Genomic DNA, 11,562 nt, shown 5'->3' with positions numbered 1-11,562 from the left:
GAGTCAGATTTGTAATTACAAATGTGTGCAAAGCTTTTGTTTTGAACACATTTGTCAATTTTCCACTAATGTTGAAAAAACACAATTTTACTATTGCTGTGTTTCCATTAAATAAGAAATGCAGCTGAAATTATACATGAACAAGTTTGTTCATGAGATAAGTCATTAAAACACACGCCATGCCATGAGATACACTCGTTATTACAAATTACTTTTATTCCCCCTCCAATCCTGTTTTCATATTTCAGTCTTCTATATTTTGCAAAGTAAAAACATTGTGTAAACTGATAGGTGTTACTGTGTAATTTTTTTTATAGCTGAATGAAAAGTAGAATAAAGGAGTTTATGTTGGTGCAGTAAAATAATGTCAAAGCATTGTGTTAATTTTATTGTGCAAGTTTCTTCATTTAAGATCAGATTAGCTTTTTACTTTTTATTAGCACGAGCCAATGCTAGCTATCTTCTACCCACTTTTTGATCAAAGAAGATCAATATTGACAGGACATATTTTATAGTCTTACATGCTGACTTATAATTCCTTTCAATCCAGAAAGTACTAATAATCCAGGTTAAGAAATATTCTTTTACTTGTGCGTTGGTAGCCTGAAAGTTAGACATTTGACACTAAGGCATTTTTCAAGTTGAAAACTCAAACATTTGGGGTCGAATCTATAACTCTGTTGTGTTGAGTCAACCCAGGGCTGGATCAGTCAGTATTTGAACCATGAATAGTTTACCAAATTGACCCAAATGTGATTGTTTTGAATGCAGCAACATTTAGAGTACATACACTTGCAAACTGTGTCTGACACTGAAAGGAGTTGTTTGAGTGAAGGTTAATGCATTTCAGTTGTGCTTTTCCAACTAGGCATCTTCCTGTTTTTGTTTTGTGCGCAAATCAACTCAAACCCTTTTTTCCTTAATTGGCCTCACCTTCATATTAATTAACATGTTTTGCTATCAAACTTCTTGTGTTTCTTGCACCTTTTTTGTCATCATAAAGTACTTATTCCTTCACCTGGCACCCTTTGTTTTGTGTGCTATCAAACATCAAAAGACATGAACAACAGTGGAAAAATTCAAATGCTGTTACGGGAGTGAAGGCATCTTTTCAGATCAATAAGTTTGTCATTGATTAAGACAATATTTTTTACATACTTTGTCTTTCAAGGAACTACAAATAGACATTTGTATTTATCATCACATCCCATTGTACTCTCAAAATATCTTATCTTCAGCATGCATTCTACTGTTCTACTGTAGAATATTCTTTCATTCAGTTTTGAGAGTGTGTGTAGATGTAGACTGGAGAGTCTTGACAGATGCTTATCACAGAACAATCTTGTCACGCTGACATGTGTCCATAATGTCACTGGAGCGCTGCTGCTGCAAATAATTAATTACAACATGGGAGAATGATCATCACCCTAGTTTAGCCTTGCTAATGACGCTAGTAGAGTTCGCAATTATTATAGTGTCAGACTCACTTATCAAGGACTGTAATCTGGAAAAAAAAATGCAAAAGAGAGCAGCAGAAGGCCTTATTTGATTAATCGGTGCAGAAAGTGTAAAGTGTGTGGCAGGCCCAGAGGGAGTAGACTGTGAGTTGGGAACAAGCTTCCTGGTTGGCTGAAGAAATGCTAGCAAAGCCTGTTGACAGTCCCAACCTCATTAGAGGACTGCAGTAGACGGAGGCAGCTTTTCGCAGCGCAGTCTGCTGTAATGTGCTTCCACCCAAACATTGGATGGGCAGTGGAGCCTGCTGGTGCGTTGTAGCTATGTCGCGCTGTTAGCAGAGCCAGACTCTGTTTGTACTACTGCTTTGACATTCATTATCCTCCTGAAGACTGCAACCCATGGTTTGGTTGTTGAACCTTTCTACAATGGAATAGAATTATTCTACTGGTAGAATTATTAGCTCAAAACGATTTCTGCTAGGTTTAGAAATGCATTCAACACACCCTTTGTATGTTTGGCTAATTTATTACATTTATAACAACAGGAATGTTTCAATGCTTTCAGATTTCATCCAGTTACAATCACAAAGTTAAATGTGTTTATTTGAGTTTTAGCAATTAATCAAGTTTATTATTTAGCATTCAGTGTTTCAACAGTTTTTCAGTTTTCTGGAAGTTTGTTCCAGATTTGTGGTGCATAGAAGCTGAATGCTGCTTCTGTCTGTTTGGTTCTGGTTCTGGAGATCCAGATCTGACCAGAACCAGAAAACCTGAGAGTTCTGGAAGGTCGAGACAACAACAGCAGATCTTTAATATATTGTGGTGCTGAGCCACAATACATTATGGTTTATAAACCAACAACTGTATTTTAAAGTCTATTCCCTGAGCAGCAGGGAGCCAGTGGAAGGACTGTAGACGTCTGTCTTCCTGGTTTTAGTGAGAACACCAACAGCAGCGTTCTGGGTCAGCTATAATTTAGTTTTATATCATGAACCTGAATATGAAGACCAGCCTCAATGGCTAAATTTAAGTAAAATCTGGACTGAACTGCATATGCTGGTTTCCAAGGACTGCAAGTCAAAACATCACCAGTTTAAAAAAGATTGGTGCCTTTATCAGCTTCAATTTATGCTGCAATGAAACACAGGTTTCACAATATGCTCAAGAAAAATCAATATGTCTGCAGGAAGAAGAGGTTCGCAGCTGATCTCCTGCCCTGACCGTGGGGTTGAAACTCTGCACCCTTTTTTTGACATCTTGCAGCTGGGGTAATGTCAGCCAGACCTGACAGAGCATTAACATCTCTCTGCTCCCTAAACGGCTGCGATGGGAGTACACTACAACCAAAAGAGCAGACGGGGCAGTGAAAACAGCACCTGGGTGCTCAGCGAGAAGAGTAAGGAAATCCTTCATGCCTTATTTGACATCCCAAATACTGAAATGCAGCGAAACATAGGAATGCAGCTTTACACGAAAGGAGAATAAATCACCACTGAATAACCTGTTGCACAATAAAAGAACAGTAAAGTGACGAGAGCCAGGTGGCGGCTCTTTTCCTCTGAGTGAAAAGTGATGTTAGCAACGCGCTAGGATTGCAGGAACGAACACAGCGACGCTTCAGTACTCTCCAGAGGGGGGAAAACATTACAGTATTTACAGCCCCTTTCTGCCTCCAAGAAGCTGCCTGAAAAACGGCTCATATCACTCGCAGATGGGATCTGGGGCCAGACTGATTGCAATGCAAGGCGCAATTATCAGAGCAGGACGGCATACAGAGACAGAGTGGCAGTTACTGCAAAGTGGCCTCCACTGCCTCTTCGCTGCTGTTCAGGTGAATGATGTCAACGTGTGTCCCAACATGAGGCTGGCGGTGCTTTATGGCTCAACTATTCCGGTAAATCTTGTGTTACATTGGGGTTATTATACAATGAAATATTTCACTGCGTTGTCCTTAATGCTGTGTAAACAAGGCAAAAAAAATAACAGCTAAACATTGAGAAGATACTTGGAAATGCATCAGATATTGCCAACATGCAGACATACTTATGAGTGTGTGATGTATGGGTGTGTGGGGGAGAGGAGCGGGTTTCCGTTACATCAGTCAAACAGAGTGCAGTGGTTTTGTGCTGCTGTGTTAAAGCTGTGGATAGCTCTGCAGAAAAAAAAAAATTAAGCCACTATGATCGATATTGTTTGTGCTGCCAGTGAATGAAATTCTATTTTGAAAGGAGACACTTTTGGTGGAAGCCGATAGATTTGTAGACGTATTTGTAACCCTGCTACCCAAGTCCAGAGAACACAATAAAAAGGAACGTTGAAGATTTTGAATATTATCCATGAAAATATCTCTGAATCCAGCTGGACAAGCTAACAGACTGCTGCAGCCAACAACCAGGCAGAGGGTCTGAAGGAGTCAGCATCCTGATGCACTTTCTTTTCATTATGTACTTCACATGTGCATTATGGTTACTTACTTACTTTCACATTTTATCCATAGGGATCAATAATATGGCCCACCTTTTTGTAGCAGCTTCACCTCTTCTGAAAAGGTTTTACATGGTGATTGATGGGAGTCTATTTAGCCACTGTCCCAGAACAGAAGCACATTTCTGAGGTCAGGATATAATTATTAGTAAAATATCCGTCCATCCATTCCTGACCATTGAGAACTATTTGGTTGTTTGCTTCACTCTCTCCAATGAACATAAATATTTTTGGCTCCTTTATTTCAACTTTCTGGTTACAGTTCATCTTGTTGAGCGATTGAAATGAATATATCTGTAATATGAAAAAACAAAGGCAGCCCACAAGCAGGACAACCAACAGAGACCCCAGACACATATCAGAGAGACACTGCGGCCGCTCTTTAATAAAAGACTAGCACTGACCGAATTTACAGACAAACTGACCTGCTTTTGATTCCGACGCGCTGTCTTTGACCTTGCTCTTATTAGTTTGATGTTCTGTGTGTTCTCACATACACCGTCCCACATTCTCCATGAGAAATCAACACTTGAACTCATGCTGTACAGCCACTTCCTGCTGACAGTGAAGGCACAAATTATGTGTCCGGTGATTCTGTTTTAGAATGATAGAAAAAAAAACTTTAAAATGATGGAAGGAATCTTTGTAAAGGATTCTCTTCCATTCTGAGAAGGACTCTCTAGCTCTTGGACTGCCCACGTCCCAAAGCCCCTTGTGCCTCCCAGTGCTTTATAGCAGGAAACAGCATAGAGAATAGAGAAAGACTTCTAGGCACTGGCTGGTGTGAAGGTTTGAAACGGGTTCTCTGGCTAAACCTGTCAAAGGCAAAGTCTGGAGTGTGAATGTGTGCCTACATTACTGCAACCCAGCACAGGAACAAAGGGAATACAGTACAGGACTTACAACACATACCTCACAGAAGGAGGAACACTAGTTTGAACCAAACCAGTGGCCAAAAATATTCATCCAAACCTTGCTCAGTTTCTTCACATTAAAACCACAAAATATCTATATGTTTCAGAATTTATGTAATAGACCAACAGAAAGCAGTGATTGTGAAACTGAAGGATGATACAGGTTTTTATTTTTTTGCACTTGTTTGCAACTATATTTATTTTGATACCCTTGAATAAAGTCAGGAACAAATCCAGCTTGGATGGAATGGTGAGAACAAAGCTATTGTTCCAAGTACAAAAATCTAGAAAAAAAATGCATTGTATTGACACATATCACCCCACTTCTACAGTCCTTATGCTGGCTCAAGAGCTTACATTTTCAATTTGAGAGCAGGATTTCATATCTTTGGAATGTTTACACTCTGCTTTCTTTCAAATACAATCTGTTTAACTCCCTCTATAAGTGCAGTTTTATTATTATCTATTCAGGCAGCTGAAATAAAATCTCACTAAAACTCAAAAATATGCACTTATGTAAAGATATATACCTCCAACCTGACATGAATAATATGTCTGCATATTAAGTATTGAAGGAAAAATAGTATTCCTTTTAAGGTTATATGCAGGTTACAGTTACCAACTCAGTTATCGTAATAAACAATTGTGTGTAGAAGGTAACTGGGGAATTATTATTATTTCAATACGGCTACGTTGTTTTCTGATTTCTAGTGAAGTTAATCAAAAACACTCCTACATAAAACACAGTCATAATCAGCTAACTAGTGAAATCACCAAATCATTCAGTGATAATGAAATTATTTTTTAAAGTATCAGTATCAGCAATAATAGCCAGTATTTACTTGGTATCAGATCAATCCCAAAACTCACATAACCCTAATACACATACAGTAGAACTGGAGTCTCTCATGTATGCAAAGTTACAGCACTTAAGGCACCTGAAGCAAACAAAAAACTTGTTGGTCTTTCACTGTTTCTCTGTGGATTGACTGTAACAACTATTAATCCGCAAATACCAGGGTCTACTGTATTACAACGGTCCAGTCAAAGTCCAAATCTAAGTTCAGTTGAGAATTCACCTAATTTTACTGAGCTTGACCTGCTTTGGAAGAAAAAGAGGCTCAATTTTTTTATCTTTTTATAACTTTATGTTAAAAACTGACAGAGACCTGCAAGACCTGCAGATGCACTGCAGCAAACAGAGGCTCTACCAAATGTTGACTCACTAGAGGGGATGAATACAAATGCACGATACACTTCTAGATTTTATGTATATATATATATATATATATATATATATATATATATATATATATATATATATATATATATATATATATATATATATATATATATATATATATATATATATATATATATAAATCTAAACCATGTATTATTTTCCTTTCACTTATTTGTTATGCATTACTTTGTGATGGCTTATCACATTAAACTCCATAAAATTCATAAAGGTTTGCGATTGTATACACAAAAAATACCAAAAAGCCAAGAGGCATGTTAAATTTTACAAGGCATCATAACTGTAAGGATTCCATGACGCTCTCTGCTTTAGCTTCTTCTCTTCACCTTTGGTATAAACAGAATTACTGAGACGCTATTAGTACTGGGCCACGGGGCAAAAATAATTCCTGTAATAAACATGTGGCAAGTGCACCTAAGAATCATTAAAAGTGTATTATCCCTTTAGCACATCGCTGCCCAGTCATTAGCTTTCGCGGCAGCACTCAGGCGCTCCTCACCCAATAACTGATCATGGTTGCATGCACACATCACTGTGTCGAGCCCTTTGTCCTGTGTTGCACCATGGACCTCATTTGCAGCTGGCGAGAAGCGTGCAGTGGCAACCACAAACACACCAATTAAACTGACATTCAGCTTTCTGCTCGCTTGTCTTTCAAAACGCATGAGGGCCCGCTTTCTACAGCCCAATGAGGGGAAGTTCACAAGTGAAATCCCTCGATCCCAGGCAGTGAGCAGAAAAAATAATTACTGGTCAACACATTTGATTTGTTGGAGAGTTGCATTCCCTTGGTTTAGTTCTAAAATACTCCAGGGTGTGACGCACATAGCTTTAAACATACTTTGCTGCTTGCACTGCAGGCCAGGTTTGGTAATACAATGCATTTAGTCTTGGTCAAGGTTTATGGAAAATACTTTGGCCAGTTCTTTGATTAACAGATCAAAGGAGCATTTTTCCATCCTTAATGATTTAAATATCAAATGAAATCTTGAGACAGACAGATTGACGACACTCCCGTTGGATAGAGAGGGAGAAAGATTGAAGACAAACCTGATATGCCCCTGAAATTCGTGACTGAGATCCTTCTTGGCGCTTGACGATGGGCGAGCCACCCGCAGGCTTTGAATATCAGTCGATGGGATGCTGAAATAATGAAACAAAACAGCAACAGAACATGTATTTATGAAGAGTGCAGCAATGTCATTTAGAAAATATGATACTGATGATGCCCAGGCCTTACTCAGTCAAATTTGAGCTTGCCATAATGGGCCTTTTACCGCAGATCAATCCTCGGCCTTGAGGTCAGATCGCATCTCTTCCAGCACTGAACACAAGCCTCAAGCCGTTTTGCTAACTAAACAGAGATCTTCTTTAACATCCCAGGGTTAGGGTAAAGTTAGGTTTGCACAATGTCTACAATGCTGTAGAAAGGTAATTTATCAGTACTAATAAATGATCAAATAAGTAATTATAGCCTTTTATAGCAATGTTTAAGTTGTCAGCATTGAAGCATTATTGAGCTTCAATGCTCCTGTATCTTTTATGAGTAAAAGTAACAAGCCTGTGTGACGCATGTGATGTTAGACCTGACGGCTAAATCGCATATTTCAACTGGAAAACCTCTTAAAAGGTCAAGTCCTGCAAAACTCCCTTCATGGTGTTTAAGTATTTTAGGTAATTAATTCGATTTCAGACAATAAATCATTCTCCCCTCCATTTCACAAGACATTTTCAAAAAAAAAGTTTTTGAAACTGAAATAAAAATGAAAATATGCCATGATAAGTATCGTTATTTTTTCATGCTGTGATTAGAGCAAAAACACGAAACCAGCATCAAATTTTAAAAGCAGCATCTATTTTTGTAGTCTGAAAAAAAATACTGCAAAGAATTTTTTTCTTTTCTTGAAGCCTTATCTCAGCTTGAGTGCTTCTCCTCAACATCCTTTGAAAGGAGACAATTTATTGTTAACCTTGTAACAGGAGTTTCCCTTTCACTGTAACCCAGAACTGAGCTGTTGCTTTCACACAATGGACACTTATTGCCCAGTTTGGATTCTGATTAGATTTTTAGACAAATTAATAAAACCAAACTTTAAATTAAAGCATTTGCAGCTTTTGCACTCTTGGGTTCACTTTTACTTCAAAAAACGATCTGATGGGACGTTGGAAAAGACTGTTGTACTTTGTTTGTTCTAAAAGATTAAAATAGCATTTCAATGCTAAAGTTGTAGCAACAGCACAGACGTCCCCAACCCTAATGTCATTTCACATTTCTACATGAATGATCAGGAGTTCCTGAAACTCTGAATGTGTACAATGCTTGTTGCATCAATCTTGTGGTTGAATAACTTAAATAACATAAAGTGTGTTTGTTGTTGAGCTAATATGTCTATATATTCAATAATTTAGCAGCAGAAAAGGTTTCTGATTTGAAAATATTGCTTATTTCATTACCATACCATACCAACTTTATTTATAAAGCACTTTAAAACAACCATAGCTGATACAAAGTGCTGTACATCAAAACACAACATAACAATAAAAAAGCATAAAATAAAAACTTACAGTTTAAAAACAAAAACATCCAATTTAAAACTAGATCCCGCTAGAGTTGAAAGCCAAATAAAATAGATGGGTTTTAAGACGAGCTTTAAAAGTTCATTGATATGTTGTTTCATTAAAACCACATAACTGCAGATCTTTCCATTTGAAAACATTCCTCTTCTTAATTTTCCCATCAGATTACTGTGTAGTTGCAACTGAATAGTATGGAAAGTTAATATTGCTTTAAGTAAACATCAGCCCAACCTACCTTGTAATAAATTCAGCTAATAATTATTTGACCAGCAGGGGGCAGTCACAGACTGAAGGAAGGACTTAAGTGTGTGGAAAAAAAGGTGATGCTGACATAACTGCAAAGAGACTCCATCCTCATGCAGCTGTGATCTGTACACATTACACCCTTCATCCCGATGAGCGCGCACTATACCAAAACAACAAGTTAGATATCAAAGAAAAAGAAAGGCTTTCTGGGGTGGAGGGTTGTGAATAGTGTGAGTTCTATTTACAAGATAAGATAGGTGAACAAGCTTCAATAGTCACCATTTCTTGTAGGAATGATAATAATAAAACATTATACATCAACAAGCTACCAGAATAATAATGACTTAATCTAGAACAGGGCAGAAACAGAAAAAGAGATAGATCACCTGTTTTAACCAATCATCATAGTTTTCACGTCATCCACTGTATATAACATGTATGCACTGAACGGTGGGACTCTCCGTGTGGGATACTGTCTGTGCCTGAACAAGAGAGAGGAGACTGAGCGTAAAGCCCCGAGCCCTTAATGAATTCTCAATGGAGAGAAGTAGCTTTGTGATCTGTTCTCACATAAACAAACACACAACAGCTCAATATCGTAAGCAACACACACTTCATGTACTTGAAGACTTGGTGTTCTAGACAAACCACTTCATTGCTTCATGTTTCAACTATTATGATTTTAGATACATCCAAGATAAACAGTGTAGCAGCAGCTTTAAGTGTTTTAGATGTTTTCCGGTCTGGTGACTCGTGTAAAAGACGTCTGAACCTAAGCATTGATCGCTATACCCTCTTCACACTATTGGGTATTTGCCTTTTGTTTTTATGGCGCAGGAAGACACGCCATTAGAAAATAACAATCTTGAATTGATTTCTTTGTTTGATCCCCTAAGAAGCAAGGCTTTACCAGATTACTTGGATATATCCAAAAAACCTCATCCACATGAGCACTACTAGCCTCAAACTTCAAGTGTCCTCGCTGGACATTCACAGACAACACTCACTGAACTGAATGGTGTTCAGTTTTGATGTTTTGGTGAACGTTTCCACGGAAATGCTCATAGGAGTGTCTGAACGTTCAATGGGTGTGTCACAGTTGTGCACCACTGCTACTCTGCAGGATTATGCCGCCACTACACAAATGCTAACAATGTTTAATCTCACTCTAGGCAAGGCTGCTTTACTCTCCACAGGATGCCTGAAACCAACAGAGAAATGGACAGACTGCCCTACGTTCTGATCAAATAGCCCCCAAATGGGGGTGCTTTAAATCTCATAGAATCTCATCAGGCAGTCAATTGATGTTTAAATATAGAAAAGAGTGTGGAAGAAGCAGTTGTCTGAAATATAAAATCTCAAAAAAATCACTATTGAGTTAAAGTTATACAGCATATGGCGTAACAGAGCTGACTGTGTGAGTCAGACTACAGTTCAGAAAAAACACCTGGGATTGTTTTTGAGTCTTAATGGGGAAGAATGAGCAGTTCTACATTCCTAGCAAAATGTCTGAGTGTAAAGAGAGACTATTATTGCCGAATAAGGAAAAAATTACTCTAAATTAGGTAAATGGCATCTTCTTTCCTACTTTGTTGCAGTCTGCTTTAAATAAAGAGAGGAGGCAGCTGGTTTTCACTGGATGAGTAGAGATGCTGTGAGGTGAAACAGGCTGAACATGCAGAAAACTCAAACATCTCACAGCTAAGAGCAAGGAGTGAGGCCATGACGATGACTGGCTACAAGAAACATCTGACTGAAGTTATTTTGACAAAGAAGGGGGATCAGACTGACATGGGATGTTTTTTCACCAATTTTGTTCAAACATTTTTTGTTAAATGAGCGAAAATAAGTTTATGTTTTTAGGTTTCTAAGCTATATCTATGAACAGGTTTGAGAATTCTCAGAAAAGAAAAAGTTTCAAGCACCATCTTTCAGTTTCATAGTTAGAAATTTGTCATTAGATGCTTTTTATGGTTTTACCTCAAGAAAAATCCATCAAACTTTTGTCATTTTGAAGAGAAGAGTTCCCTTCATGATGAAAGAGTTGTGTGCAAATAATTAGAAAGCCCCTGTCATTTGAACATGACTGTACTGTATCCTGTCAAGATGTAGACATTGATGTAATGTGATTTCTTTTCATAGGAAATAAAGGTGATAAGACAAATGTCAGAGTTTAGAGAAGAGTGTGGCAGTTGAGCCTTCTAAGTGACAGAATATGAAAAATCATTTGTGTATGCTTCCAGAGTTTGGTGTGTCATCTTAAGAAGATTTCGTTATGACGTTCTTACAGTATTACACTGGTTAAAGCACATGCAGTAAAATCCTATCATTTATTTCAGCTTATTTCACCTGGCAGATCTAGTTTTTATGTTTTGTCATAAATAAATGTGTACAAATTTTTATATCACACAAGACAAACTGTGCAAAAACAAAACAACTTGTATTTATTTAAAGAACAACAAAAAGCCCGCAATAAAAACCAACTATGTCCTATGTGAAAAAGAACGTTATAAACTTTTTTAGGCTAAGAGGATGCTTAGTTTGCTGATGCCTGGGGCCGGCCCTGATGATACACAACAACTTGTGTTCATATCCTATGGACTGATATAACAGAATGTTTTTT

Source organism: Xiphophorus maculatus, chromosome 20 (assembly GCF_002775205.1).
Source record: "Xiphophorus maculatus strain JP 163 A chromosome 20, X_maculatus-5.0-male, whole genome shotgun sequence".
NCBI classification, from domain to species: Eukaryota; Metazoa; Chordata; class Actinopteri; order Cyprinodontiformes; family Poeciliidae; genus Xiphophorus; species Xiphophorus maculatus.
This window is presented reverse-complemented; position numbering follows the sequence as displayed.